At 44.9% G+C, this 25645-nt stretch overlaps 1 protein-coding gene across 3 annotated transcripts in view; it reads left to right on the forward strand.

Annotated features, from left to right (window-relative positions):
• Window positions 1–25645, forward strand: part of FAM107B (family with sequence similarity 107 member B) — a 187525-nt gene that overhangs the window by 109651 nt on the left and 52229 nt on the right. Inside the window, exon 1 of one of the 3 annotated variants that reach the window (XM_075997465.1) lies at window positions 10011–10031. The exons of 1 other annotated variant lie outside the window; for it this stretch is intronic. The gene's annotated coding sequence lies outside the window, so the exon portion shown is untranslated. Of the gene's footprint in view, window positions 1–10010; window positions 10032–10647; window positions 10825–25645 lie in introns of those variants that run through there. One more of the 3 variants, XM_020284078.2, reaches the window with a different exon arrangement.

The raw sequence follows: 25645 nt of genomic DNA on the forward strand, positions 1-25645 counted from the left end.
TCTTCTTCCTTCCTGCCATTCCTTTTCCTTTTGGACTTGCCTTTTGGACTCTGTCTTCTAGATGTACCTCCCATACTGGCAGGGATTTTTTTTCTGTTTTGTTCCCTGCTGTGTCCTCAGGGACCACAATGGTGCCTGGCACAAAGAACGTGCTTGCTAAATATCATTTGTTAAAATAAATAAATAAATGCACAAATCTCCATTTTGCTGATGGGAAAACTGAGTCTTAGAGAAATTGAACAACTTAAGGTTACTCAGCTGATAAGGGGGGAATATGGCACATAAGCTCGTATCCTTTGGTCAGTGGACCTAATCACTATACTATCTGGCCCCTCTAATAGGCAAAGCAAGCTTTCTTTCCTTTCTTTTTTTAATGACAGGGTCTGGCTCTGTCACCCAGGGTGGTGGAGTGCAGTGGCCTGATCATAGCTCACAGTAACCTCAAACTCCTTGACTCAAGCGATCCTCCTGCCTCAGCCTCCCAAGTAGCTGGGATGACAGGTGCGTGCCACCACAACTGGCTAATTTTCTTTCCTTTATCTTACACAGATATGGTGTTATCCTCCAAGGCATTTTTAATTATATTATCTGATGACTTCTCTATAACTTGAAAAATGTATGATTTTTTTCCCCATTATTGAGCGTCACAACTTGCTCAAAAATAAATAAGGGCGATAAAAGAACATATGAATTCCAAATCCACATGTTACTTTATAGATTACTAAAGGTTTTATTTGGGGATTCATTTCTAATTTGAGAAGACAGAAAAAAATCAGTAATTGAATTAAATTCATTATCCTAAGTAGTAAAGCAGATCAGAAAAATTTCATGAAAGTGGTGTTCAGAGTCTTCATGACTTGGCTTGTCTATTTTTATCCTAAATTTATAGAGAAAATAGCTAATTGGGGAAGAATGATCTAGACATATGTTTTGATAATTGTTCATAAGACCCAGGTCTTTCTAAGTCATTACAGAAGATACTATTTCTGAAGAAGTATAAAGTTTTTCTTTGAAAGTGATCATTCTGACCAGTCACTATAATTCATGAGAAAATGCATTATTCTGAGAGTGAAATTCTCCTTCCTCTGTGTATTTTCTCAATTGTCCTCTCAGCTGAACTCATTTGCATTGGTTCCTTAGGACAACTGTTTAGGGGAAAAGAAAACCATTTCTATCTTTCTTTCTTTTTCCTTTGTTGTTGTTGTTTGGTTGATTTTTTATGTCCTTTTTTTTCTCCATTTATTTTTTATTGTAGATATTCATGGGGTACAAGTGCAATTTTGCTACATTGATACATTATATTGTGATGAAGTCAGGGCCTTCAGTGCAAACGTCATTGAAGCCACACACATTGTACCCACCAGGCCACATCCCATCATCCACCCCCCTCCCACCCCACCTCTCCAAGACTCCATTGTCCATTGTTCCACACTCTGCTTCTATGTGTGCATGTTATTTAGCCCCTACTTATAAGTGATGGAAAGCCCTTTCTTTAAAAAAGAAGCAACTCTGCATTTTAATAAAAGAGAAGCCAATGGTCTGGCTTTGAGGGGGAAGCATTTTGTCATTTGTTTTACTAGCTTAGCCGAGCTGATGTGGCCTCCTTGGGAGATGGCTTGAGTCATAGTGTCTACTGCGTGGGGCAGATGGAAGCAAAGCTGTAGTAGGCAACAGGCACTCAGTGAGGATTATGTGTGTGTGGGCCAGGTGGAATTTGATGGAGAGAGAGAGGAAAATGTGAATGTGGGAGAAATGATAGAGAAAACAATAGCTTGGCTTTGTCACCAAGGTAGATGCGGGGGCCTGAGAGAGGAAATGAAGATTATCTTGAAGTTTGTGCAGCAAAGAAACCGTCAGGGTGTTCTCGATAAGGGACTACAGGGGTAAGTAGGGAAATGAAGAGTGAAAAGAGGCTGGGCACAATGGCTCACACCTGTAATCCCAGCATTTTGGGAGGCGGAGGCGGGAGGATCGCTTGAGCCCAGGAGTTTGAGACCAGCCTGGATAACATAGCGAGACACCTGTCTCTAAAAAGTTAAAAAAAAAAAAAATAGCTCAGCATGGTGGCGCATGCCTGTAGTCCCAGCTACTCGGGAGGCTGAGGCAGGAGGATCGCTTGAGCCCAGGAGGTGGAGGCTGCAGTGAGCTGTGATAACACCACTGCACTCCAGCCTGGGCAACAGAGCAAGACCCTGTCCCCTCCGCCCCCCCCCCAAAAAAAAGAGTGAAAAGAGAAGTTCTGCTTTTGATTAGTCACACTGATAAACTGTCTCTTACAAGACTATCAATCTTTCCGACCAAGCTAGGAATTTTTATGAGCAAACCATTACTAAAATCAACATTCATAGCACTAGGTTCCGCCTATTCTGCGAGAAAATTTTAATTTCCAGTCCAATTTGTTGAAAGTTTATGGCACTCTCTAAGTTACCTATTTCATCCTAAGTCACTTGTAGCAGGCTGTATTTTTCTAAGAATTCTTTTAAACTTTCCAAGAAAGTTGTTCATAGTGATTTTGTATTCTCGCTTCAGTTTGGGGTATCTACAGTTATGTCTCCATTTGCATTTCTAGTATTTTTTGATTTGTTCTTTGTGTTCTATTGTCTCTCAGCCTCTTTTGTCCCTGTGTCTCATCATTTTGGACAGAGGTCTGTCAACTATTGGGGGCTGTGGAAGATAAAGATGGTGTCTAGCATATCTTCCCATTTCCTTCTTTCTTTTATCCTTCTGAGTAGTTGTGTATGAAGTGGTGTGGATGACAGCAAATGGCTCCCACAGTTGTTGTAAAGAGAAATGAGCTGGCGAAACAGGTGCCTGTCAAAGTACAGTGTCCTGCAGTGTGTTTCAGCTGTTGACTTAGAAAAGCGAGGTCACCGGGGCAAGTTGGAATCCGAGGACAGGGCAGGTTGTTCAGAGACCTGGTGGTGACTGTCTGAGAGGGCAAGAGGGAGAACAGGGAAATGTTGCCAGAAACTGCCCTCAACTGCACCAAAAGCACTCTGCCCGCCTGTCTGTCTTTCTCTCTCTCTTTCTTTCTTTCTCTCTCTCTTTCTTTCTTTCTCTCTCTCTCTCTCTCTTTCTCTCTCTCTCTCTCTTTCTTTCTTTTTTTCTTTCTTTCTTTCTTTCTTTCTTTCTTTCTCTCTCTCTCTTCTTTCTTCTCTCTCTTTCTCTTTCTTTCTTTCTTTCTTTCTCTCTCTCTCTCTTTCTTTCTCTCTCTCTTTCTTTCTTTCTCTCTCTCTCTCTTTCTTTCTCTCTCCCTCTCTTCTTTCTTTCTTCTTTCTTTCTTTCTTTCTTTCTTTCTTTCTTTCTTTCTTTCTCTCTCTCTCCTTTCTTCTTTCTCTTTCTCTTTCTTTCTTTCTCTCTCTTTCTTTCTTTCTTTCTTTCTTTCTTTCTTTCTTTCTTTCTTTCTTTCTTTCTTTCTTTCTTCCTTCCTTCCTTCCTTCCTTCCTTCCTTCCTTCCTTCCTTCCTTCCTTCCTTCCTTCCTTCCTTCCTCCCTCCCTCCCTCCCTCCCTCCCTCCCTCCCTCCCTCCCTCCCTCCTTCCTTCCTTCCTTCCTTCCTTCCTTCCTTCCTTCCTTTTCTCTCTCTCTCTTTCTCACTCTCTCTTTCTTTCTTATAAAATTCAAACATTCATTAATATTAACATTATCTGGCTGTTGCTAACATTTTATTGTTAGTTATGATAACATCATCTGGCTGTTGCTAACAATTCATGCTAACATGAATTTTAGTTCATGTTCAATTTTGTGTTGTCACTTGAAATGCAGTTTTAAAAGTCCACTAATCATTAGCCGTTCAAATGTGTGGGTGGCACGCTTCTATAAGCGGAGTTAATAAGCAAACCTCCTCTGGCAAGATTTAACCCTAGCTGCAGTTTGGACTTTACTGGCAGGCTCCGAGCGGGTCAGACAGGCCCTCTTTCTAGCCAAGTCTGGGAGGCAACACTGCTAGTGCCACACTTTTTATACATACGAGGACTAATACATAAATAAATAAATAAGCTACAAAAATCACTTACCATGAAGTCCAGAAGAAACTGAAGGCTACAGTGAGTTAAGTATCTTATCCGAGTTCACCAAGCAGATCTCTTTGGTCCTAGCCTAGTCTTCATTCCATTGCTCCATGCACTTACTTTATTACAATGAATAAAAGGCAGGTGAATATATAAAAATGATGTTCAAGTAGTTATTACTAATCCAAGCATTCCATGAGGTACTTCATGAGCTAATGGAAATGTGTGTATCAGGAGTAAATAGCAGAAAGGAGAAGTTGGAGCACATTCTAGAACATTCTCAGTAAAATGGGCATTTGTATTACATGTTAGTTATTTGAATTAAATACATAAGAATTATCTTTATTGTTTTTAAATACAGAGATGGTTTGTTTGCTCATTAATGTCCACTAGTAAGATATCTTCATATTTTTGGGAGGCTGAGCATTTGAGGATTTTTTTCCTCTCTCTGCTTTGTAGAGATTTTAGTTTTAATATGCAGGAAGACTCTCAGGAAATCCTTTTCATCTGCTTGTGGATTCATGGACAGAAAAAGACATAAAACTCAGATCTTTGCATCCTGCACAGTTTATGTGACTAACAGCAGTTACAAATGAGAATCACCATTTTACAGAGTCCCTTTAATTTTAACATTGTAAACAACAAAGAGCAAGTGTTCTGCCAAAACCCAATTAAGCATTGTAGGCAATACATATATTAAAGGTTTTGAGATTAAAACTCTCCTGAATTATAAACTCTCTAGAAGTGGCAAAGTATTCGGCCACATTATGAGATACAGCTCTGTCTGGTAGAGCTTGCGAAATGCTTTGTGTATAACTATTGCACGACAGACTATCCATCTTTATTACTGGCATGATTAGCATATTTAATGAAATGATTCCACTACTTTGCTCACGAATGCTCATGCTCAGAGGCATGAGCATTTTAATGTAACAGCTTTTCGTCTAGTTTATAACACAGCCATTCAGATTTGAGTGTATCATTTGGATCCCTTTTAAGTGCTTCTATTTTTAAAAGGTAGATAATGTGCTATATGCACTCACCAAACCACACATGTTTTCACAAAAAATTTTCCGCGAATGAGTTCTAGAAATCTCTTCATTGAAAAGCATCATCCTTCTGGGCTAGGGAGCTTTACATTAATGCTACGGAATAACCGTGCAATCTAGTTAAGCAAAATAAAGGAAACGCTATTATATTCATATTATTATGCTATTTAAGTGATGAAATGAGGGTGTCCTAGTCTTAACTTTGTTTTACTTTCCGTATTTTTTGAGCATTCGGATTGCCAGAGTTCAGCGAAGACTGGACTATCCATGAAGCTGTGCAGGAGCTTGGTTATTACTCATTAAGAATTCCTTCTGGCTCTTGGCTTAGCTGAATAACCGCTGGGCTCTGTATGCAATGCCTCTGCAAGGCTCTTACCTTCTGCCTGCCCTCACATTCTACAAGTTTTATTCTAAAGAGGATCTGTCTGTCTGCCTATTCATCCATCTGTTGTAGAATTCTGAGACAGCCTCCATGATTTCTGGCGCCTGGTATACACACACTTTCTCTAGTTATTCAAACATGTATTAATACTAATCTAGGTATTGCTATGAAGGGATTTTGCAGATGTAATGAAGGACTCAAATTAGTTGACTATAAGATAGGAAGATGATCTGGGTGGGGCCTGACCTGATCACATGAACATTTCAAATCTGAGTCCAGAGGAAGTCAGAGACTGGAAGCCCAGAAGGATTTGTCGAGCCATTGCTCATGGGGAAGACCACACAGTGAGGTATGTGGGCAGCCTGTGACAGCTGACAGTGGCTACCAGTTGATAGCTAGGAAACTGAGACCTTAGTCCTAGAAGCACAAAGAAAGAATTGAATTCTGCTAGCAATCTGAATGAACTTAGAAGAGACCTTGAGCTACAGATGAAGTGAACCACGAACCCTGCCAAGATCCTGATTTTGGCTTCAGCAGAGAACCCAGCCATGCCATGCCTGGATTAACAATGAGCTAATTAATACATGAGGATTATGTTAAGCCACCAAATACATGGTAAGTTGTTAAGCAGCAATAGCTGTCTAATGCACCATTTTAGAACCTGGTCTACTTTAGTTCCATTAGAGTCCTAAAGCCTTTCTTCTTTTTTCTTTCCCTGCTCCTCATTCTTATTTTAAATCAAAGACAAAAAAATCAGAAATTAATTATTTTCTTTGATCTATCAATTCAGGACATGAACACCAATTTATCGAATCTGTTCTTACAGGTGTTATGTTCAACGGCAAAGGGCTTTTGTCTTGTTTATAATCAGAGAGATTTCCCTTGAGACTATTTTAGCAGCTGTTACTGTCACCCTCCACTATTAGTTCCTCATGTCTGATTCAGGGGAAGATTATTTGCAAAGAGGGCCACACCAATTCCTCCTATCCCAGGACTGTACTCAGGTTCCTTTGCAATGTGACTACTGCTTCTCCCATCAAGGGATGGAATCTATGTCCCCAATGCTTGGATTTGGGCTGGCTTTGTGATGTTCTGGAATGAACAAATGCAGCACAATGACCTTGAAGCTAGAACCTCACCACTTCCTCTTTCACCCACATGGACCTGGCTGCCACGTGGGGAGGTCTCAGCCATCTTGCTGAGGAGGCCCTGGCTAGGGGATCTGAGATGCCAATGCCAATAGCTGCAGTCACCTTCTGGACTTTGAGGCCACCAGGACAAGCCAGTCCTCTGGCCAACCTCCCAATTGACTGCAAATGCAAGACAAAGCCATGCTAAGGCCACGTGGAGCAGAAACACGATGTCCCAGCAAAGCCTTGTCCAAACCACCAGCCCACAGTATTGGGAGCAAATCATGCACTCTAGTTTTAAGCCATTAAGTTTTGAGGGGATTTTTTAATCCAATAATAGATAATGGGTACAGATATTAAATGACATGGCTTAAAATACATGATTTTAAAATTAAAACTTTATTTCTGTTTGAATGTATTATTGCCTATCCAAATGTCCCTGTACACAGTGCAAAATTTAAGACACAAAGCATACCTGTAATAACAAATCTCCCTCCTCTAGGACATTGTTAAGCTTTTCTCATCTCTTTGGAGCTTTTCAGGATGATGGTTAGAGCATAAAGCAACAAGATTATGTATAGGGAAGATGATCAAAGTGGAAGATAAAAAAAAAAACAACATATCTTATTCCAAATTGATTTGCTTTGCTCCATTTTATGTCCCCAAATGCTCATTTCTGCTTTCATCAATTTTCCTTAGGAATCAACATAAAAGACACCCCCATTGTCAAAGCAAAAGGATGAGGTTAGCAGGGTTAGCAGGCTAAGATGGAAAATTGTTCTGTAGTTTTCCAGTAATGTGAGATTAGAGATCGATGGGTTAAATGACTCAGACACCCTCCAGAGGAGTATTTTCTTTGCATTGTATTTGGAGGAAGGAAGTCACTAAAGGCCCTGCCTGCCACCTGATAAATGGTGTCAGCCCAGAAATAAAAACCTAAGCACAGCACAGCAGGTTCCTAGGCCACCGGTGCCCGTGACCTTTTGCAGAGTGCTGTCCACATGCAGGATGTGGAATCTACAGGACATGAGACTCTGGTTTCCCTGGAGTAGCCCTGGGAAGTCCAGCTGTGTCCTGGAATGCCAGGCTTCCTCATTCAACGGACACCTACCACACACAGAGTGATATGTTGCAGGTGTTGTCATAGATGGTATGGGCACAAATATAGTAAATATCACCCTAGTCCATAACCTTGAAGTTCTTATTTCTGGGGTCTACCCACAGTGGCTCTAGGGGTCCCAAATCAAATTGGATACTTGATCTTACCTGGATCAAAATCCCCCTAAGATTCCCCTAGGGATGTGAAATAGCCCCAAAGAGTGGATTTAATAAATTGGTGTTGGCCTCCTGTCTTTTAATAAAGCTTTGAATTGGGAAATTCAAAGTAAATATTTGCTCTCCACTTATTTGTTTTTGGTTTAAGAGAAACTGTGGTTATCAGTGCAGGGGGTAAGGTCATGACTTCCAGCCTGTAGGCTTTTGGCCCCCAGACCATGGAACAAGCTTCATTTATTTCTTCCAGAGGACAGGAAAAAGACTGTGTGGTCACTTATCACACACAGACTCTCTGCCCCGTGGCTTGGTGTCACAGACGTTTGTCCAGGCTGTGTTTTGCAGACAAGTCATGCTCAATGGTGGGTGAGTGCTTCACCAAGGTTGGAATCTAGAATCTAATGCACGCTTCTTATATCAGTCTGATGGGGCTGCCATGAGACAGAACAGCACAGGCCCGGTGGCTTAAGCAAGACGCTTTATTTTCTCACAGCTCTGGAGGCTGGAAGTCCTGAAAGTTCTGGAAATCCCAGATCAAGGTGCCAGCAAGGTTGGTTTCTCGTGAGGCCTCTCTTTGTGGCTTGCAGACAGCCACCTCCTTGTTGTGTCCTCACATGGCCTCTTCTCTGTGTGTGCACAAAGACTGGAAGAGCTTTGGTGTCTCTTCTTCTTTTGATAAGGTCACCAGACCTATGGGCTTAGGGCCTCACCGTTATGACCTTATTTAGCCTTAATTACCTTCCTACAGGTCTAGTCTTCAAATACAGTTGTATTGGGGCTTGGGACTTCAATATATGAATTGTAGGAGGGCAGGTAACGCAATTCAGTCCATAACATTCCTTATATGCCAGATATTGCATTAGGCACAGAGTTGTAAAGATATGTATATATGTCCAGCACAAACTCTGTGTTCAAAGGGGCATATATTTATACCTTGCAATAATGACAATATTATGCTAGGGATGGAAGGGGCAGAAAAGACTCATTCAGTGAGCAGGTCAGGGAAGGCTTTTCGGAAAAGCCTGAGTCTTAGAGAGGAGCTGAGCTTTTGGTGGTGGAAGGTGGGGTAAAGGTATGTTAGGTAGAAGTGGAGGGACCTTAGAAGAACATAAGGAGTTGACATACTCAGTAGGCCAGCCAGTCGTCATCATCACATCAAAGAGCAGGGCCATTTAGCAAATGTGGCACTCTGGCTGGTTGGGGGGTGGGGCCTGGGAGGGTTGGGGGATTGTTTAGGAAATGTAGGAAGAACTCACAGAAGTGGTCAAGGTGGTATCAGAGAAGTAAGCTGTACTATGGGCCATTACTGTCCTAAGGAGCTAGGACTGGATCCCGTAGCAAGAATTGGGCACTCATTAAAGAGTATTAAGCAGGGGAAGGAGCTGAGCAATTTGCACTTGCAAAGTTCACTGGGGAAGCAGTTGGGAGGAAAGGAGTGAGTGAGATCAGAGGCTGGGCCAGTTAGGAACCCCTGGGACAGTGTGGTGACAGGGTCACAAAGCAACTGTGGCAGCGCGGGTGGACGGGGGAGAGGCAATGCCAGGCATCTTGTACAATGCACGGGACTTGGAGTGGACACCAGTGTGGGGAGGGAGAGGGAAATTCTAAATCGGATGCTGTTACTAGGTTCTGGTTTGGTGACTGATGGACCATTGTCAAGAACAGACACACAGGGCAAGGATGGGGAGAGAGGGAAGAATCGTGGGAGACACCATAGATAAGTTCACATCTCAGCTTCTTGGCTGGGAAGGAGCTTCTCTCTCCAAATCTTGTGACAGATGACCCCACCTTTTGGGGGCTTCAGGGACCTGGCAATGGCCAGCCCCTGTGGGGCTGTGGCTTAGGGTGTTGTGTATGGTAGATATCCTCAGAATAAGTAATTTGTTTACGAAAATCCATGGCGGATACGACTTTTCTGTATGACTGTGGCCCGAGCTGTTTTAGTCAGAAAAGTTTCCCAATAAATAAACCCTTAGTCATCCGTTGCCAAGACAATGAAAAAGCTTCTGATCTAAATTCCGCGAACCTGTTGCCCTTTTGGCTGCTCTGAAACAGACACCGATTCAGGTCCTGGTTTTGTGCCTGCTGCGATTCAGGTAGATGGTAATCGCACGCAGAGCCCTGGGCTTGGCCAGGGAAGCAATCTGCCCTAAGAGAGCCGGAGAAAATGCAAAGCAGAGAGAAAAAGAGGTAAGAGAAACCCTTTCTCCCTCGCGCACACATTTAAATCTCTAATTACCCTTTGATGAAGGGAGTCGGTGGAACCTGAGTCAAGGTCACTGGGTTTTGAGTCCTTGCTTGGCATTGGATTCGTGCAATTACAACAAATCTGCTTCCTTTTGAGTTTTCTTCCCAGACGTGTTGGCAGGATTTCAGTGGGGACAGGAGCACCAGACACCAGGTGGCCGAACACTCCTGAGAATGAGAGAGAGACAGAGGGAGGTAGAGAGGGGAGAGAGGGGAGAGAGAGAGAGAGAGAAAGGGGGGTAGAAAGAGAGAGAGAGAGAGAGAGAGAGGGAACGTGAGCATGAGGGCGCGCAGGGCTTTGATTGTGACTGTGAACTTGTGCCTGTCACCGTCCCATTTGCCTTCTCTCCTGGTGACGCTCGGTGCTTTCCTGCACCCGTTCCCTGCCCCCTCCCGCGAGGCCCCGAAGCCAACCGCACCGAGGCGACCCGGCGCCCCCGCGTCTCTCCGGGGCCGCGCGGCGCACGCGGGCGGGCGGGGCGCAAGGAAGGCGGGGGCGGGGCGCGGTGGGCGTGGCCGGGGCGTGGCCTCCCCGGGCTCGCCCCGCCCCCCGGCCCGCCCCGCCGCTTAATTCGGACGCGCGGGGCCGCGGGGTGCGAGAGCCGCCCTGAGCCGGACGGGCTTGCGGGCCTGGCCGCCGCGGAGCCGCCCTCGCCGCCGCCGCCCAGCCGCACCGCCGGGGCCGCCGCGGGGCCGGGAGCCGCGGAGGGAGCCGCGCGCCTTTGTGCGCGCCGAGGTGGGTCCGCCGCCCGCACTTACTTTGCACACAAAGGCGAGGGGCGCGGGAGGCGGGCTGCCCGCGGGGAGGCTGCGCGGGGCGCCCGGCCCGGCCCGGGACCCTCCCTGCGGGCGGCCGGCGAGGGGCGGAGGGGCCGGGGTCCCTGGCGCGCGGGCGTGCGGGGCGCGTGCGGGGCGCGTGCGGGGGGCCGTCACTCCGCGCCGCGCCCGGGCCGGGCGGTGGCCCCGGCCGGGGTGCCCCGGGGGCCGCTGTCAGGGACGGGGGCCCGGCGGCCGCGCGGCTCGTCGTCGCGCCCTCGGCCCTGCACGCGGAGCCCCTTTCCGGAGCGGGGCGCCTGCCGGCCTGGAGCCCCGGGTGCGCGGCGCGGCGCCGGCCCCTGCCCGGCAGACAAAGGCGGGGCCGCGGGGGTGCCCGGCGCGCGGGGTGGCCGCGACACCGCGTCCGGTCTGCGAGCAACTTTTCCCCTTTCGGCTCTGCTCGGTCGCCACGACTCCGGGGAGCCCGGCGTGTGGGTGGCGTCTGCACAGCTGAAGTCCTAACGTTTTGGGTCCCATCATTTCCCTCCAAGCATCCTCGGGTCCCCGGGAGGTGGCACTGATGCGTAGGCCCAAGTTTTAACGTCCTGCGTAGGGCATGGTGTCAACCAACCCCTTGTGACATTCGAAGAGAAATCCTACTGAGAGGATAAATTGCAGACCTTAACTCTGCAGCAAAGTGCCCACCGTACCTTTCTTTCCTTGGTGGGGAGGATTTTAGTCAGTGACAGAGCAAAGTTGCTTGCTTGGAATGGGTGAGAAGGGGACATTCAGAAAAGCAGAATGAGGCCTGCTAGCCTTTGCGTTCCTAGACTTGAGATTTCTTCCCAACAGGTACATCAGATCTCTCCTCTGGCCACGTCCCCTCTCCTCCCCCTCCAGCCTTAACTTTGGAAATTTTAGCTGATGACCGAGTTACTTTAAATTGATAGGTAATGTCTGGAGTTGCCTGTCTAGAGATTTCTTCCTGCTGGTAGTTTCAAGTTTAAAACTGCTAAGTATAAGATTATATTTAAAATTGTAAAAAATACAGAGAAAAGATCACCCATGTGCCCATCACCCAAACACTCCCGAGGATGAAAGCATCTTTGCTGGATTTGTGGTTTGGGGCATGGTGTGTTTGTGTAGATAGAGACAGACACGGAGACTCAAGGAAGGTGTTACCCATCCTTACCTGTACCTGTCACATCTTTAATAATGATAGCTCTACAATAATGGTTTGTCACTTTCACACATGATTAATAACTGACAAGTTGTTTTGAAATATATTTTCTTATAGGCTTGCAAATAACCACCTGTACAGAAGGGAGCGGGAAGATACAGGAAAAACAATGTAACTTCCACTTTATTTAGAAGATTGAGTTGACAAAAAACTTTGATGGGCTGTAGTCTTTGGGTTTCAGGAGTAATTTGGGATTGACTTCTTTTTTAAAATGAAAATGCATTTTTCAGCTTTTAAAATATTTAGAAAGTAAAATTGTGTTCTGATGCATGAGAAATAATGTGGTGAAAAGGAATTCTTTTTTGGAGATCAAGGAATGGCTATTCCGTACAAGGAATCTACGGCTGGCTGCATGCTCGCTTCTGAAAGACTTTATACTGAGAAACTAAAATAAGGGCTCCCTGTGAATAGTGAGTAGTGCTGAGTGACTGTGTTTGGTGCAAACAGATTTGGCCACTGAGCACTTTTGTCATCACATACTTTTATTTTCCCTTTGTAAAATCTTCAGACATTTGAATTCTCTAATATGCAAAGTAAGAAGAGGTCCTTGAAGGGGCCAGGCGCTGTGGCTCGCCTGTAATCCTAGCACTCTGGGAGGCTAAGGCGGGGTGATCCCTTGAGGTCAGGAGTTTGAGACCAGCCTGGGCAAGAACAAGACCCCGTCTCTACCAAAAATGGAAAAAATTAATCTGGCCAAGTGGCGTGCAGCTATGCTGATATCACTGCACTCTATCCAGAGTGACAGAGTGCACTCTATCCAGAGTGACAGAGTGCGGCCCTGTCTCAAAAAAATAAAATATAAAAAGAGGTCTTTGAGACAGCAGCCCTTTAGAAGTAGGCTGATTATTAGGATGATGCAGTACTTTTTACTTTTGTAAATTAGGAGAATGTACAAGAAGGAAGTTGCGGTTATGTACTATCAGGTGCATTTTTACCGGTCCTGACACTTGGGGCTGATCTGCATGCACGCCTAGGGCGGTGTGGCAGTGTGGGCGACCTGTGACTGAAGGAGTCGAGCGTGTCGTCTGCTGTAAGGATCAGCATTCCTTCAGGAGCCATGGTACCTTTCTCCATATAAAAGTCAAAAGGAAATGTCAGAATCTCCTACCCTGGGAGACTGGAGAGTCCATTCTTGGGATGGTTCAACGTGAATTTGGTTTGTACTGCGGAGAAGTGATATGCAAGAACTTGTTCCTGAATTGTGGGAGGATGGATGCTGTCATTCATTCATTCATTCATTCATTCCCATGATTTTTTTAATTTAAAATATCACAAGTAAAGGTGGAAAAGATTTTCACTGATTTTCTTTGGGATTGGTTGAGGGGTAGAAGACTATTTTTTTCCCCCACTGAAAGAGGGAACACAGAAGATTAGTAATGTGGTTTAATGTCACCACTAACGTCCCATCTGCCCCTTCCTTCCGGAGTTCTGTGTGCAAGTGTTTTGAGAAAGTGGGTCAGGGAGTTTGGTTAGGTAAGATCTAGACTTCGAGCATTTGTAGAAGCACCTGGATTTGCTGGAGATAGTTGTCACCCTTTAAGTCCCTTTAAGCTATCTATTCAGCCATAGATTTGGCCACTGGACACTTTTGTCATTGCATGGTTTTATTTTCCCCTACCAAAGATGTGGGTTAAGCACACCTTAATAGTAAAGCAGGATGTATGGTCTGTGCTTTATAGTGGCGGCATAGGTGTGTGTGTGTGTGTGTGTGTCACGTGATTTGGTGACAGTAACGTTCCCTCCATACAGCGAAGTCTTGGAGTTCTGGGCTGTGGCAGTAAGAGAGCTGGGGTGTAAGCAAAGCTCCCCTTAGAGGCCATGGGAGGCCAAGCCTTGCTTGGGGTGCTCTTCTCGAAGGGCTGCCGGAGAAGTCCTTAGCAGCGTGAGACTTAGAATCTGTCTTTAAATGGGAGGGACACTGAGCCTTGGGAACCTTCTGGGTTAAGTTCGTGTTGTCAAGTCTTCTCGAACAAGGTTGAAAAAAAATGCAAGGTGCAGACCATCGTGGCCATTGGGGGTACCTGTGGCTGGAGGATTCTCTCTCCTTCCTCTGTTCTCCTTTCTGTTATCAGTGCCACCTTGAGTTATCCGGGAACATCCATGCGTCACAGCCCTGCTTGGCCATGGCTCTGGGCCCACAGAGGAGTGGGCTTATAGAGTAAGGCAAGGTTCTTCATTTGGGGTAGAGGAGAGGCTTGGAGCTTTGAGTCAGGCACATCGGAGTTGGAATCCAGGCACTAGCTTTGCGACCTCCGGCAAGTCAGGTGAGGCAGCGGTCTCATCGGTGAGGCCAACTTGGTGGTGTCTCCCTCCCACGGCATGGCAAGGACACATGTGAGGTCGTGAAGTCCCAGCACATGGTCCCAGACTTGACAGGTGGTGGGTGTTTATGCTGCTGTGTCAGTTCCCAAAGCCTTTTAAAAATGTTCCTTTAAAAATGTTATTATGGAGAGAACACTTAACAAGAGATCCACCCTCTTGACAAATTTTTAAGTGTGCTTGGTAGCATTGGCGACTGCAGGTACAATTCTGTACGGCAGATCTCTAGGCATTGTTAATCTTGCTTAATTGAAATTTTGTGCCTGTTGATCAGTAACTCTCTATTTCCCCCTTATCCCAGACAACCACCATTCTACTCTTTGAGTCTGTGAGTTTAACTATTTAAATACTTCATGTAAGTGGAACCACATACTATCTGTTTTTCTGTGCTTGGCTTATTTCACTTGCATAATGTCCTCTAGGTTCATCCATGTTGTTGCGTATGGCAAAATTTCTTTTTTTTTTTTTAAAAAAAATAAGTCTGCATAGTATTCCATTTTATGTCTTTACCACATTTACCCGTTCATTTGTGGGTGGACTGTTAGGGTGATATCCACAAAACTCTTAGAAGAAATCACAGGGCAAGACCTTCAAGACATTGGCCTTGGCAGTGATTACATGGCCATGACAACAGCAGCACAGGCAACAAAACCCAAAGTAAACAAACAGGAGGGCATCAAACTGAAAAGCCTCTGCACAGCGAAGGAAGCAATTGATTGAAAAGCAGCCTAAGGGATGCGAGATGATATTTGCAAACCATGTGTCTGAAAAGGGATTAATATCCAAAATATAGAAGGAACTCCTACAACTCACTAGTAAAAAAAAAAACAAAAAACAAAAAACAAAAAACACTAATAACCTGATTCAAAATGGGCAAAAGACTTAAATAGACATTTTGCCCATAGCATTTCAACTCAGATTTTAGATACAGCCGGCATTGATGTTGAGATGCTGGCATAGGGACACTTGGGAAGGCGACAGGCTTTGTTCTTTGTCCTCACCTGGCTCCTCAGGGTGTCTTCATGCTTTCAGGAGAGTTTTTTTGAGACAGAGTCTCACTCTGTTGCCCAGGCTAGAGTGTGGTGGCGTCTGCTTAGCTCACAGCAACCTCAAACTCCTGGGCTCAAGCAATCCTCCTGCCTCAGCCTCCCGAGTAGCTGGGACTATAGGCATGCACCACCATAACCACCTGGCTAATTTTTTCTATATATTTTTAGTTGGCCAATTAATTCTTTCTATTTTTAGTAGAGACAGGGGTCTCACTCTTGCTCAGGCTGGTCTCGAACTCCTGACCTTGAGCGATCTGCCCCCCTCGGCCTCCCAGAGTTTTCAGGAGAGTTTTAAAGATAACCTGGTTTCGATATTAGAAATAGCATGTTTTATTTTGTTCTTGGACACAAGTTGTGACATTTTTCCTAAAGTGTTATAGGAGGAGGGCTGTGACACCGTGTCTCTGTGTCATCAATAATATATGAAACAACTTACTTTGTGAGGGTTAAAGTTAAAATTCATGCTTCAGGGCGGGCACGGTGGCTCACGCCTATAACCCTAGCACTCTGGGAGGCTGATGCGGGAGGATCTTTTGAACTCAGTAGTTCGAGACCAGCCTGAGCAAGAGCGAGACCCCATCTCTACCAAAAATAGAAAAAAATTAGCCAGGCATGGTGGCGCATGCCTGTAGTCCCAGCTACTCGGGAGGCTGAGGCAGCAGGATCGCTTGAATCCAGGAGTTTGAGGTTGCTGTGAGCTAGGCTGACGCCACGGCACTCTAGCCTGGGCAACAGAGTGAGACTCTGTCTCAAAAATTAAAAGAAAATATACATATAAAAAAATTCATACTTCAGCCAGGTTTGAAGGCATCTGGGCCTGATGGATGCTAATGACTTTACAAAAACCATCATGTTATATTATAAAATCCTATAAAGTCATATTATAGAGTCCAGCGGTATAATCAGAAGTCATTTATGAATGTCTAATACAGATGGATTAAAATCCCCATGTCCTGGAGGAAGTTGAGAAGGTTATTGTGGATATGTGTAGGTGGAGGGACTTATAAAACTCTTTTCCTTATGACTTGATACCATTTGAAATAGGTAAAACTGTGGTCAGGGTTCTTTTTTCTTCTTTTCTTTCTGTGGATGCTCAGAGTAGTCTAGTGCATTGGAAAGAGAGAGGCCTAGACTTTTACAATTTTCAGAATCTTAAACCTAAGCTCACCATGAATTAGTATTTGATCTTGGAGCAGGTCCTTATTTCTGTTTCCCAGCATTCTCCTCTATAAAAACAGAGAGAATCACACGTACCTACCTCTTAGAGGTGTCTGGAAGGTGAGATGGAAGCCTGCGTGCACTATACCTGGTTGGCCTTCTCGGCACAATTCCGGTGCTCTGGGATTCCGATAACATGTGGGCCACTGTCTCGCACGGGTGAGAGGAGGCAGGGCCCAGAATGGACAGAGAAGCGGCCGTATCATCTTTTAGGTTCCTGCTATGATGAGTCCGTCTTGTTAGTCTGTGCTCATGGGTTGTAGGCGTTGTAGGAGTAATAGACAGTTCAAGTTTGACCTCTCAGGGCTCCCATATTCTTACCTGTGAAGTACAACAATGATAATGGCAATATTTTTATTACCAACTAGCAGTTCTTGAGCACTTCCTATGCGGCCAGCCATAGTGTTAAGTGCTTTATGACATTTCATTCGTTCAGCAAATATTTAACGAATGCGACTGTGTTCCAGGCACTGTTCCAGGCTCTGGGATCTGAGGCTAGGATGATGGCGAGGACAGACAGAATCCTCGTCTGCGTGGAGTTCTTATGCTAGTGGGGTGACAGACAGTAAACAACTGCATGGATAAGGTGATTCCTGTGATCGGCACTATTAAGAACACTAGGTCAGGCCAGGGGGCTGGAGTCTAGTGGGAAAGCAGGTAGTGTTTGTAATAGGGTGAGACCCCTCAGAGGAGGGGACTTTGAGATCTGGGTGAAGCAAGGGGGCGAGCCTTGCGCCAGTCTGTCTGTGCAGAGCAAGTGCCAATAACAGCCCAGGGCCCGCAGGAGCCTGGGGCGGAAGGAATGGGGAGAAGGCTGGCATGGAGGGAGCCAGGTGGGCAGGGTGGGGAGAGGAATGTGAGGTGGCTTCTTGCAGGCCATGGGCAGGACTTGGTGGATGGGGAGGCTGTGTGGGAGGGTTCTGAGCAGGGCCTGGGATAGATTGGCCTTGCATTTTACAGATGTCTCCCTGGCTGCGGAGGGCAGCAGGGACTGCAGAGGGCAGGGTGCAGGCGGGAAGATCACTGGGCTTGGAGCTGGTCCCATGGATGAATGCTGATGGCTTATGTTTGAGACAGAAAGGAACTGTGAGTGACGCCAGCCACTGGTGAAAGATGGTGCCATTTACTGCTGGGAAGTACTGGTGGTGGATTATCTACATGGTACTCACCACTGCCTCTTGACGTATTGTTTTATTCCCATTTTACAGACCTGGAAACCAAGAGTGAGAGAATTAAAAAGTTTGCCCTAGGAAGAAGTTGAGCCAGGATTAGGATCCGAATCTGATTCGGGCCCAAGCTTTTCATTTTCTACCATTCTGCCATGCTCTGTAACTATCCAAATTTATGATCATGCCAGATTAATGTGAGCATACCTGTGCAGACACTTTGGAAATGCAGCTACTTGGTTTTTTTGTTTTGTTTTGTTTTTGTTTAGCTTTATTGAGGTATAACATATTTCCTGCAATTCACCCATTTTAAGTGTACAGTTCCGTAATTTTTAGTAAATTTGTAAGGTTGGGCAACCTCCCCACTGTTCAGGTTTAGACTTTGCAGTCTCTTCCGCCTCCGATTCCCAGATCTTTTTTTTTGTCTTTAGAGTTTTGCCTTTTCTAGAAGTTTCCTACAAATGGAATCACATGACATGGCCTCTTGTGTCTGGCATTGTTGGTTTGGCATCATGTTTTTGAGGTTCATCTGTTGTTGCATAACACATCTGCTTTTGAAGAACGTCCCTGGCCTTTGTCAGAAAGAGGTACTCTTTGCTAATGAGAAAAACCTTCCAGTGAGATGTGCCTTGAGATGATAAAAATAACGCTAGCTAACATTTACTGAGCATTTATTATATGCCAGGCATGGTTACCTTCATTATCTTCTGTGGTCTTCCAAGCAACTCAATGGGTGCCATTATCTGTGTTTCACAAATGGGGAAGCTAAAAGCATTGAGAGGTTGAAAAGTTTGCCCAGGGTTTTAAGAGCTGAGATCAAACTTGGGTCTCCTCTCTGCAGAACTGCCTCTCGAACACTCCTTGGTGTTCCCTTAATTGTGTATTTAGAGCTTGTGGCGTCTTAGCTTCAGAAAGGGATTGGAATCCCAGTTGGAATAGTGCACTTGCCAGGTAAATCTAAAACTGTAGTTTTAGGGAGAGTCGTTGTACTGCATTTTTATTGTAACATTACCATATGGAAATTGGAGTGTCTTGGAGGGAGTGATCCATTTGTGAAGTAGTTTTCTTATACGAAGTGTCAGGATGGCGCCAAATTAAAAATCATGTCATTATAACCTCTGAATGTCGTCTATTTTATAAAAAAAAAAAAAAAAAGAAAAAGAAAAAAAAATCATATCATTAGGCAGAGCTTGTGCGTTTGAGTTGTGTTTTAAATATTGTGTTTACCAGAAATGCCATTTTTGTACAAAGTATCCCAAGGCTGTTACCTTATTAATGCATGGAATTTAATTAGGCATCATGCATTTTTCAAAATGTTTATATAATTGTATTACATATTAATACATTTTACCCTCCCTCTAACAATTCTATAATTAAACAGTATTTTATTCCTATCCACATATAGTCTGTATTGGAAAATTTCTTATTATATATTGCAGAGAGATTCTTCCTAATTTTTTTCTCCTTCCTAACTTTCTAAAATGGAATTGTGCCATTGTTTAACTATTCAGATGTAGTACATCTTCCACTTTGGAGGACTTTTCATTATAATCCCAGTTTACTAGTTCAAAATAGCAAACAAAAAAAGCCGCTTTTTATTTTAGAAAACCTGGTTTTAAGTATAAAGATATTAATAATTAGTAATACTAAATTTTAATTTTAAAAGATTTCCATCAGATCTTTGTTAATCTCTCTCTATGTTTGGAACCACAGAGAGTCTACCATTTTTTAAAAAGAAGATTAAGTGGTGAAATGCTAGGCTTTTTGAAACAGGTGGAAGAGGACAGTCATTGTTCCATACCTGTTGGACGGTTCTGGGCAGGTTCAAGCTAGAAGCTTGGGGGAAAGTGGGATTTGGGGGCAGAGGTGGCGACTTAAATGGTGCAGTAAAGAAGCTGTTGTTATCTTGTAGTTGCTGCCGGACATGGTTCAGCTTTAATCTCTGTGCCCTGGCTGGACAGCGTATGTCAGCTGCTCGGGCCACCAGCACCAGCATGCAGGTCACAGACGGTGGAAGCAGGTCCCAACCTGTTTCTTTTTCCATTCCCGACTGGCTGCTGATGGCACATGTCTGCAAGGGAAGGGATACTCGACATTGCAGAACCAAACCAAACAAAACTGACATTGCAGGGAGTAAAAATTGGACTCTGCATGTCCATGCATGTGCTTTATGCAAGTTATGTCACTTAAGTGTCCAAAAAAAGGTAAGACAAAAAGCAAAACAAAAACCACAAAACCTCCAGGCGTAGAGGTGCCGGGGCGGTGCCCTGTTAAGGTTGCAAAATCAAAACTGCCACTTTGATGGTGTGCGTCTCTTTTTCTCCTCTCCCACTTCGTAGGTACCTTGCTTGCTTCCAGTGCTGGTTTCTCTGCTCAGAGTGGTGACTTTGTGCTTTTTACATGAGTGGCTTTTTTTTGGGGGGGGGGGGTGGCTGGATGTGCAGTTTGGGAAAACACAGGGCCAGGGAGGAGGGAAGCCCAGGAGTCTGTTGAATTCTCACCTCCCATGTTGATTTTACCCCTTATTAGCTTAAAAATGGCTTTTCACAGTTGGTTTCTTCAACCTAGAATCCTAACAAAGTCCATGCCGTGCATTTGATTATCATACCTCTTAAAGCTTTGTACATCTAGAACAGTCCTCCTTCCTCAAGCCTTTTTTTGGCCATGTCATTGATTTGTGGAAGAAATCAGGTCACTTGTCTAGTAGTAGAATGTCCCACATTCTGGATTTCGCTGCTAGTTTTCTTTTAAAACTTGTCCCACTAGACCCCGTGTTTCGGTAAACTGGAAGTCGGCCTTCAAGCTTGATTAGATTCATGTTTGGCTTTTCGGCAGGAGTCATTTGTTGGTGGCATCATCTACTTCATGTTGCATCATCTTGGGAAAATGTCTGGCTGTCTTCACTTGCAGGGATACTGAAATTGATCACTGGGGTCCTGTGGTGGCAGCTTGATCTTTTCATTGTGAATTTCCCTACTGACATCTCTCCCAGTGCCATTGGCATCCATTGATAAACTGTTGCTTAATTATTTCATTGGCGATTGTTAATTCTTCTCTCTTAATGAGTCGGGAGTGAGTGTGAGATGAGATTTAAACTGGCCGGGATGTGAGGGGAAACTGTCAATGTTGATGCAGCTTAGGGGCATCTAAAGAATTAATAGGAAAAAAACAAAGATTGGCTTGGTTCTTATAGTCATTGTGAGTACTACCTATCACTAATGCTAATTACTATTTACACAATCTTCTATAAATGTTGTGTCAGGTTAATTTTATTGTAAATCTTGTTTAATAGCACTATTAGAGTCTTTGCACTTATGCTAATTCTGTCGTTTATATAACTTTAGGGGCCTGCTCGCCGCCTAAATGAGATCATGACCTAGGTTTATGAGATACAGTTCCATGGGATGGTACAGACCATGTGACAGATGATCTTTTTCAATCATCATTTAAAATTTTCTGACACGTAAGGACATTTACGGTCAGTCTTTTCTTAGAAAAAGGTCAGTCACTGGTGAGAGGAGAGTGATAAATCTGAAACAGTTTTGTCTTCTGCTAAAGTGTAAGAGACAGACCTCTAATGGCAACCTTCGACTTCATTGTTAAGAGTGTTTGGAAAGGCTGGATGATTGCATTGTTTCCAGTAGGAAGTAATTGAGAGTTCCTTTTAAAAGAGCGTGGTCATAACAAGTGAATATAATTTATGTATGCTGCATCACTACCAGGCCACATCTGTGAAATACTACAGCAGCAGTCTGACTCGGGGGACAACCTCGATATCTGAAGTCCCCCGGAATGGAAATACATCGAGTCCTTCTATCATAGGCAATGCCTTCCTTTTGCTACATTGTGTTCCTTGTGTGAAAAGGATTGTCATGAAGTAGGTGCTAGGATTCACAGCGTCATCGTCTCATAAGTTGGAGTTGTGCTTTTGAACATACACTTGGTATCCAATAAATCATGGCTGTGACCATTAAGTCATAAAAGAAAGATGAAAGCTGGAAACCTAAAAGACTTTGAAATTGCAAACGATGGTGTGTCGTCAGAGAGAGGCTTGAGCTTGGAGAAGCCATAGAAATCAAGAGATCATCTAATCACAACTTCTCATTTTTTGTGAATAAACCGGCACTTAGGTGTGTTAAATAGCTTGCCCAAGACCACACAGCTAATGATGGGTAGAGTTGGAATCCAAACTCATCGCAGAATAATGACCATTAATACTTGAATGTTTCTCATGCACATGGTAAATGCTTTTTACATGCATCATTTTTTTTTGATCCTCACAACAGCCCTGTGATGTGGGACTATAATTGGGTGTATTTTCTGGGGAGGACACTGAGGCATAGACACATTCAGTAACTTACCCAAGATCACGTGGACTGAGATGTATTCACTACAGAAAATATGCTCCTGTCCCCCCTGTGGTACTGCCTTCAGGTTCATTCATTTTTTCATTTGTTCCTTTTTATTGTTATTTTTAAAACTTCATTATTCCTTATTAAAGAAATGCCTTATTCTTTGGCCCATAAGCATTGCTTTTCAAGGGCCTTTCATATACTCATAAGATCTATTTTTTAAAAAGCACACTGGCTCTATTTTGTAAATGTGGTCAGTGGAAAGTGAGGCACTAGCTGTAATAAATATTATTTAAACAATTAGTAGTTTTGCTTGGCTTGTTTAGCATTTGAAAGAGCTTTTGCTGACAGATGGTTTAGGACTCTTAAAATATATCCAGGTAGGTTTGAACTAATACCTTCTTTCTTTTGATAAGTGCCCTTTGCCAACCCAGAGCTTTAAAAGTAATTCCTTTGATCATTCTCAAAAACACCACCACCACCAACAACAAAATCAGCACTTATCCTTCAGATACTTGAAAACATCACCAAGGAATTGACTTGATGGGTCTGGAACCCTCACTGTCTCTTCTTTCTCCTCCTCCTCTTCAGCGATATCCCAGCCTGTCCTAAGGCTGAGATTTCATAAAGATCAGGTGGACTTTTTGGGAGATAGTGTGTGCGGTGGTGGGTGGGGAGGAATGAGGTGAGAAGTCACCCTGTGGCCATGGGACAGGGTGTTTGGTGTTGATATCAGAGTGTCAGCCTCTTTGTCGTAAGATGGTTTGGTAGACTCTCCCTATCCCTGTCTATGCTGCCCACTGAGATCCCAGCGTGGGTGTTTATTAGTCTCGGCTACCTGTGTTAGGCAAGCACACAGGCAGGGGGCGGATGGGAGACCCTGGTAATGTCCGGGGAAGTGTCCACTTACACCGGGTTTGTACTCTGATCCATTGGTGACTTTAAACCATCTGTGACCAGATAACACAATTGGCTTTGCAGCTATCCATATGTATGCCTGGAGTAGCTTTGTTTGTTTTGTCTCTTTTAAATGCTTCTAAATTGCAGTTCTTCATGAGCTTCCTATTTCATACTTACAGTTGAAATATGTGATAATTGACTCTACCAAGACTGTTCCCCCCCACCCACCCCCCTTCTCCATTTGTGCTAGAAAGAAAGCAGCTTGCACGTACCGTCTGGAACATGCTGCATGCATGTGCTTCTTGGTGTGGACCATAGCACATAGCTGACTAATTTCAAAAACTGCCTATTTATAGCCTCTTTAGAATCATTGTCAGACATTAGGCACTGTGTCTACTAACATCATGTTCCTTAACGTGGCTTTGTAAGTGGAGGCAAATTGTATTTCACTCACGGATGAGTCATTGGATAGTCTTCTTTAAATGCACACCCCACCAGTGCTCTAAAATGTGTCACCCTGGTAATCGGCCCATGCTGGGGTTTTCAGCAGTCGTCATAGGATTGAATGAGGGACAAGGCCTTAGAAAACACGTGAAACCTTCTTATTGTACAGATGTAATTGCAGCCCAGGGCTGCTTAGTTCCCCAGAAAACAAAGGCCCTTAGTGCATATCTAGGACTCCTGCAATGTCCCCTTGACTTCTAATTTGGTTTCCTTTGCTGTCACCCTACCTACCCCATGCACCGGCATCTGCCACCGTAAAAGAAGTAAAACAAGAATAGGAAACAGAACTTCCTAGTGACCGAGATGATGGCCATGATTTTATTGCAGGAAAAAAAATAATAATGTTTAAAATTCTCTCATCCTAAAAAAACTGTCTTTTTGTTTTTTATGTGTAAGACAGGTTCTTATTCATACTAACAGAAAGTCTTAAAAACATTAAAAATAGTTATTCATACCATAAACAAAACTTTTCTACACCTGAAGGACCAGTTTTGTAAGCGGTGGTAGAACAGAGAGGTGAGTTAGGAAGCTTGTCGGGCTGGAGGTCCCGACTGGAGCTCTGGGGTCTAATTGGAGAGTGGAGGGGAGACCCCGGGCTCAAAAGTGTGGATGGGCTGGGCGCCTGTAATCCTAGCACTCTGGGAGGCCGAGGCAGGAGGGAGGATTGCTGAAGGTCAGGAGTTTGAGACCAGCCTGAGCAAGAAGGAGACCTCATCTCTACTAAAACTAGAAAAAAATTAATTGGCCAACTATAAATATATAGAAAAAGTTAGCCGGGCATGGTGGCGCATGCCTGTAGTCCCAGCTACTCAGGAGGCTGAGGCAGGAGGATTGCTTGAGCCCAGGAGTTTGAGGTTGCTGTGAGCTAGGCTAACACCAAGGCACTCTAGCCCGGGCAACAGAGTGAGACTCTGTCTCAAAAAAAAAAAAAAATGTGTGGATGGCTGCTAGTCTGGGCTGCTGTAACAAATGCAACAGACTGTGTGGCTTAAGCAGTTGACATTTATTTCTCCTCACAGTTCTGGAGGCTGGGAAGTCCCAGATTAAGGCGTTGGCAAGTTCAGTGTCTGGCGAGGGTCCATTTCCTGGTTTGCAAAAGGATGCACCTTCTTGCTGTCTCCTCACTTCAGGGGTCCTCAAACTACGCCCTCGGGCCACATGTGACCCCCCTCCCCCCACATGTATCCGGCCCGCCAGGTGTTTTTGCCGTGCTGCCTGTCCTGCTTAGCAGCCTACTCGTCCCGGGCCCGCAGTGCGCATGCGTGGAATGTGCCCCCCACTCTCCAACGGGCTGAGGGACGGTGCACTGGCCCCTGTTTAAAAAGTTTGAGGACCCCTGCCTCACAGGGTAGAGAGAGGGATCGTCTCGCTCATGTCTCTCTTCTATAGGCTGTGTCCTTGTGACTTAATTACCTTCCTACAGCCCCGCTTCCAGATGCCATCACATTGGGGGCGAGGACCGAAGGGGTGTGAGGGAGTGGACCCGGGTCCGGGGTGCCCTCTCAGTGCTGTTAATAATTGTGGGGAGACTGTTTCTTACTCCCTTTGGGCCTGGGTTCTCTGTGCCTTTTGGGAAGAGTTGATGTACTTCCTTGAACTTCCGCACCAGCCGTTTTGTTTGGATACCGTCCTCTTACAGGCGGTTGTCATGTTTTGGGGCTCCCTCGTGGTGAAACGGAAGGAAAGACGGCGAGTGCTGAGAGCTGTAGGATGAGAAAGCACCCTTCCCATCTGCACTGGGACCAGGGACGTGCCCGTCCACCTTCGGGATTTTTCTGCGGTCACTTGCATATGTGTACTGTGCCTTTTCCATATCTGGTTGGGAACTCTGCGGAAAGGGGCCGTGGCATCCTCATCTCGGTGTCCCCTGTAGGGTCCTGCAGAGAGTAAGCACTTCCTCCCAAGTACTCGCTGCTGTCCTGAGGAACCCACGGGACTCAGATCCCAGATGTAGCTGTTTCTTTAGGTGGGCTGGGCTGGGTGTCGTGAAGTCCTGTCCTGCTTGGCCGCCCCGGTCAGTCTCCGTTTCTGATTCAGAGTGCGTCAGCGTGTG

Source organism: Microcebus murinus, chromosome 25 (assembly GCF_040939455.1).
Source record: "Microcebus murinus isolate Inina chromosome 25, M.murinus_Inina_mat1.0, whole genome shotgun sequence".
NCBI classification, from domain to species: domain Eukaryota; kingdom Metazoa; phylum Chordata; class Mammalia; order Primates; family Cheirogaleidae; genus Microcebus; species Microcebus murinus.